This window comes from Nicotiana attenuata, unplaced genomic scaffold (assembly GCF_001879085.1).
Source record: "Nicotiana attenuata strain UT unplaced genomic scaffold, NIATTr2, whole genome shotgun sequence".
NCBI classification, from domain to species: Eukaryota; Viridiplantae; Streptophyta; class Magnoliopsida; order Solanales; family Solanaceae; genus Nicotiana; species Nicotiana attenuata.
In genome coordinates this window covers 114,126-119,381 of record NW_017673751.1, presented here as the reverse complement: position 1 = coordinate 119,381, position 5,256 = coordinate 114,126, and the positions used below count along the sequence as shown (strand labels likewise).

Genomic DNA, 5,256 nt, shown 5'->3' with positions numbered 1-5,256 from the left:
AATAGCAACAACTTTTCCAACCGGAGTTCAAACCCCTATGTTCCTCCAAAGGATCAATATTCAAAACAAGGGTCTTCTAGTGAATCTAAGTTGGAAGCTATGCTCGAGCGAGTGTTGCAAAATCAAGAAAAATCCGATACTTCAATGAGGAACATGACCGAGGTTGTCGGATCTCATACCGCCTCCATCTAAAAATTGGAGATGCAAATGAGAGACCTCTCCAAAGAGCAAAATCCAAAACAAAAGGGCACACTCCCTAGTGACACGGTTGCAAATCCAAGAGGTAGTGGGAGTGGCCCAACATCTCACATCATGGCAATCACTACTAGGAGTGGGAAAGTGCTACACGGAGAGGGTGAACAAACGGTTGAAGCAGAAGAGTCCGAACAAAGGGTTGAGGTTGAAGAGCCAAGTGTTGTCGAGGTTGAAAAGATTCCGGAGGAGTCGAATGTGCAAAAAGAGAACCGGGAAGAGGTGAAGGAAAAAGTGAAAGAGACACCAAAAGCTCTTCCACCTATTCCTAGACCTCCTCCCCCATTTCCTCAAAGGCTCGCGAGAAAGATTGATGATAGCAAACTTGAAAAATTCTACGACATTCTCAAGCAATTAACGGTGAACATTCCATTTGTGGAAGCTTTTCAAGAGATGCCAGGGTTTGCTAAATATTTAAAGGATTTGATCACCAAAAAGAAGACCACAAAGAATGAGGTACTAAACATGACTCACCGGGTTAGCTCTATTATTGCCACAACCAAAGTCCAAAAGAAAGATGACCCGGGAGCTTTCACCATTCCTTGCACCATCGGGGCCCGTGATTTTGCAAGAGCCTTATGTGATAATGGGGCTAGCATCAACTTAATGCCTCTTGCCATCTATAAGTTGGCGGGGTTAGGTATGACAAGACCCACTAGTATGATATTGCAAATGGCCGATCGGTCAATCAAATGCCCGGTAGGAATTGTTGACGATGTACTTGTAAAAGTGGGGAAGTTTCATTTGCCCGCCGATTTTGTAATTCTTGATTGTGCGGTTGATAAAGAAATCCCTATCATTTTGGGGAGACCATTCCTAGCCACAGGGAGGGCACTCATGGATTCGGAGCAGAATGAAATTAAATTCCGGGTGAATGGTGAAGAAGTCACATTTCAAGCGAGCAAGGGTATGAAACTACCCCGTGAGTATAAGAGCATTTCAGCGATAGATGTTGTTGATGAGGTAGAAGGTGCCGTCGAAATGAAAATGGAAGAACAATGCCTTGGTGAGGCATTGGCGGCTATCTTGGTTAACTTTGATAGTGAAGACATGGATGGGTACATGGAGTCGGTAAATGCATTGGAGGGTCTTGGACCATGCACTTATACTCCGGCAAAGCTTTTGCTTGACTTGGAGAATAGGGCAACACCTCCCGCAAAGCCATCAATCATTGAGCCGCCACAACTAGATCTCAAGCCACTCCCCCCGCACCTAAGGTATAAATTGCTTGGCTCTAATGATACTTTACCCGTAATCGTTTCGTCTTTGTTAAATGATGTGCAGGTGGAACAATTGTTGGAGGTCTTGAAGGAGCATAGGCAAGCCATTGGATGGACAATTGCGGATATTCGAGGGATTCCCGCGGGAATTTGTGAACACAAGATCCAATTGGAGAGTGAAACGAAGCCAAGTGTGGAACATCAACGATGGTTGAACCCTTCAATGCAAGAGGTGGTAAAGAAAGAAATCATCAAGTGGTTGGATGCCGGGGTTGTCTACCCTATTTCCGATAGTTCGTGGGTGAGCCCGGTGCAATGTGTACCGAAAAAGGAAGGCATGACCGTAATTGAAAATGATAAAAACGAGCTCATCCCAACAAGAACGGTGACCGGTTGGAGGGTGTGTATGGATTATCGGAAGCTCAACAGTGCCACATGCAAAGACCATTTCCCTATGCCTTTTATTGATCAAATGCTTGATCCGCTAGCGGGAAGGTCATTCTATTATTTTCTTGATGGATATTCCGGCTACAACCAAATCAACATCGCATTGGAGGATCAAGAGAAAACAACATTCACTTGTCCCTATGGAACTTTTGCTTTTAGTCGGATGCCATTTGGTTTGTGCAATGCTCCGGCTACTTTTCAAAGGTGCATGATGTCCATTTTCTCCGACATGGTGGAGGATATTCTAGAGGTCTTCATGGATGACTTCTCGGTAGTAGGTGACTCTTTTGAGCATTGTCTTAACAATCTTAGACAAGTGCTTAAGAGATGTGAGTAAACTAACCTTGTGCTAAATTGGGAGAAATGCCATTTCATGGTGGATGAAGGCATCGTATTGGGGCATAAAATTTCAAAACATGGCATTGAGGTTGATCGAGCTAAGATCGAGATTATTTCCAAGCTTCCTCCACCGACTTCCGTCAAGGGTGTTCGAAGTTTCTTAGGGCATGCCGGATTTTATAGGCGGTTCATCAAGGATTTTTCCAAAATTGCAAATCCTATGTGCAAGCTCCTTGAGAAAGACGCCAAATTTGTGTTTGATGAGAAATGCCTCAAAGCGTTTGAGGAATTGAAGCTAAGGCTCACCACGACACCTATTATTGTCACACCCGATTGGTCTATTCCTTTCGAGCTCATGTGTGAGGCTTGTGGTGTAGCTATTGGAGCAATGCTTGGCCAACGTCACAACAAGGTTCTCCACCCGGTCTATTATGCAAGCAAGACACTCAACGGGGCGCAAACGAATTACACGGTAACTGAGCAAGAGCTTCTTGCCATTGTTTATGCCTTTGAGAAGTTCAGAGCTTATTTGTTGGGGTCCAAGGTGATAGTGTACACGGATCATGCTTCTCTTCGCTACCTTATGGCAAAGAAGGATGCAAAGCCACAGTTGATTCGATGGGTTTTATTGTTGCAAGAGTTTGACTTCGAGGTCAAGGATCGCAAGGGAGCTCAAAATCAAGTAGAGGATCACTTATCAAGGCTTGAGGAAGCAGGGAGACCAAAGGGAGATCTTGAGATCAATGATGCATTTCCGGATGAGCACATCTTGGCACTATCTAGCACTTTTGCTCCTTGGTATGCCGATATTGCTAACTATTTGGTGAGTGACCTTATCCCGGAGGGTTTGGAGTCCTATCAAAAGAAGAAGTTCTTGAGAGATTGTCGGCAATATTATTGGGAAGAGCCATAGTTGTTCCGTGTTTGTGCCGACAACATCATCCGAAGATGTGTTCCAGAAGAAGAAGTTATGCCTATTCTAAAAGCATGCCACGACTTGCCGGTTGGGGGTCATCATGGGGGAAATGGAACGGCGGCCAAGGTACTTGAATGTGGTTACTATTGGCCGACAATCTATCATGACGCCAATCAAATGGTCAAGGCTTGTGACCAATGTCAAAGGCAAGGATCAATCTCCAAGAGGCATGAAATGCCTATGAACTTTGTGATGGAGATAGAAATCTTCGATGTGTGGGGAATTGACTTTATGGGTCCATTTGTGAGCTCTTATGGGATGAAATATATCTTGGTAGCTGTGGACTATGCGTCCAAATGGGTTGAAGCAATTGCTTTGCCTAACAATGAGGCAAGAAGTGTGACCGCGTTCTTGAAGAAAAACATATTCACTCGATTTGGCACTCCTAGGGCCATTCTTAGTGATGGTGGGTCTAACTTTTGTAACAAGGCTTTTACGGGGCTACCAGAAAAATACGGCGTCAAGCACAAGGTGGCCACACCTTATCATCCCCAATCTAGTGGTCAAGTTGAGGTTTCCAATCGGGAGATCAAGAACATTCTAGCAAAAACTGTTAATGCAAATAGGACAGACTGGTCAAGGAAATTAGATGACGCATTGTGGGCATACCGCACGGCGTACAAAACTCCTATTGGTACTTCTCCATATCGGTTAGTCTTCGGCAAAGCTTGTCATCTACCTGTAGAATTGGAACACACAGCCATGTAGGCTCTAAAAAGGTTGAACTTGGATTGGCGTGAAACTGCAAATTTGAGGTTGGCACAACTCAATGAAATGGAGGAATTCCGTTTCCATGCATATGAAAGTGTAGCTGTGTATAAGGAAAGGATGAAGTTCGTCCATGACAAGAAGATCTTGAAAAGGGAGTTCAATTCGGGTGACTTGATCTTGCTCTTTAACTCCAGGCTCAAATTGTTTCTGGGCAAGCTTAAATCCAAATGGTCCGGTCCGTTCAAAGTAGTAAGTGTCTCTCCATATGGAGCTGTGGAACTGGCATCGGAAGATGGGTCCCGGACCTTCAAAGTAAATGGCCAACGCATCAAGCATTACCTGGGCACAAATGGAGAAAAACATTTGGTGGAGCAGCTGGCTCTATAAGATGGTCCGTGTCCGACCACTAAGTGAATCCAAGGGACATCAACTTCATCGTGCCGCAACGTTAACTCAAGATTTACTTGAGCAATTTAATGTGTGTGTTAGAGTGCAGGGGGTTCAAAAGATCACAACACATGGTGGGAATGCATGAGAAATGTGAGAAAAATCGCTGTGTGAAGTCCGCTGCAAAGATGCGGTCGCATTTTAACTACGCGGACCGCATTTTGATCGCAGACCCAAGCAGTGGGTTGGGCTAAAATTGGGTGTCAGAATGCGATGTGGTTGTACACAATGCTGACCGCATTTCACTTATGCGATCGCATTGTGCACCGCATTTCTGACTCTTCATCATTTCACTTGAACCCGCCGCATAACACATATGCGGTCGTATAGTGTGTTAAGCGGTGTCCTATAAGTCGCACAGTTGAAAGGTATGTGGCCGCATTCTCTCCTCTCTAACTCACTCAAAACAAAACAAAAACAAATAAAAAAAAACAAAAAGTAAAAAGAACAAAAGAAACAGAGAAAAGAACGAGCAAACAACCAACGGGGGCTAACATACTTGGCTTGGAATCGATCGTTCAAGCGACCAAATCCCATCTCTGTAGTGTGTACACTAAGCCTCGCTGGTATGTATTTTTTTTCTTCCCAAATCTTCTTGTTAAAGATTCCTTGTTTTGTGCTTGTTGATTCTCGTTCGTGATTGTATGTGTGATTGTCTGTTGCTTTGTATAGTAGTTTTCTTCCATGGCATAGTCGTTTCTGGGTTGGAAACTATCTGGGGTAATGGGTAGAAGGAAATAGGTCCGCCATTGTTGAGTTGATTACTTGAATCTCGAAGAAGAAGGCATATGCGGCTCGCAAAGTCAAAATGCGGTCCGCATTTTGGCCGCAAAACCTAACCCTAGGTCTTCTGATGAAGATGGT

General features: G+C 44.4%; 1 pseudogene; it reads left to right on the top strand.

Annotated features, from left to right (window-relative positions):
• Positions 1–201: 201 nt before the first annotated feature.
• Positions 202–4,332, top strand: LOC109217167 (annotated as a pseudogene).
• The last annotated feature ends 924 nt before the right edge of the window (positions 4,333–5,256 follow it).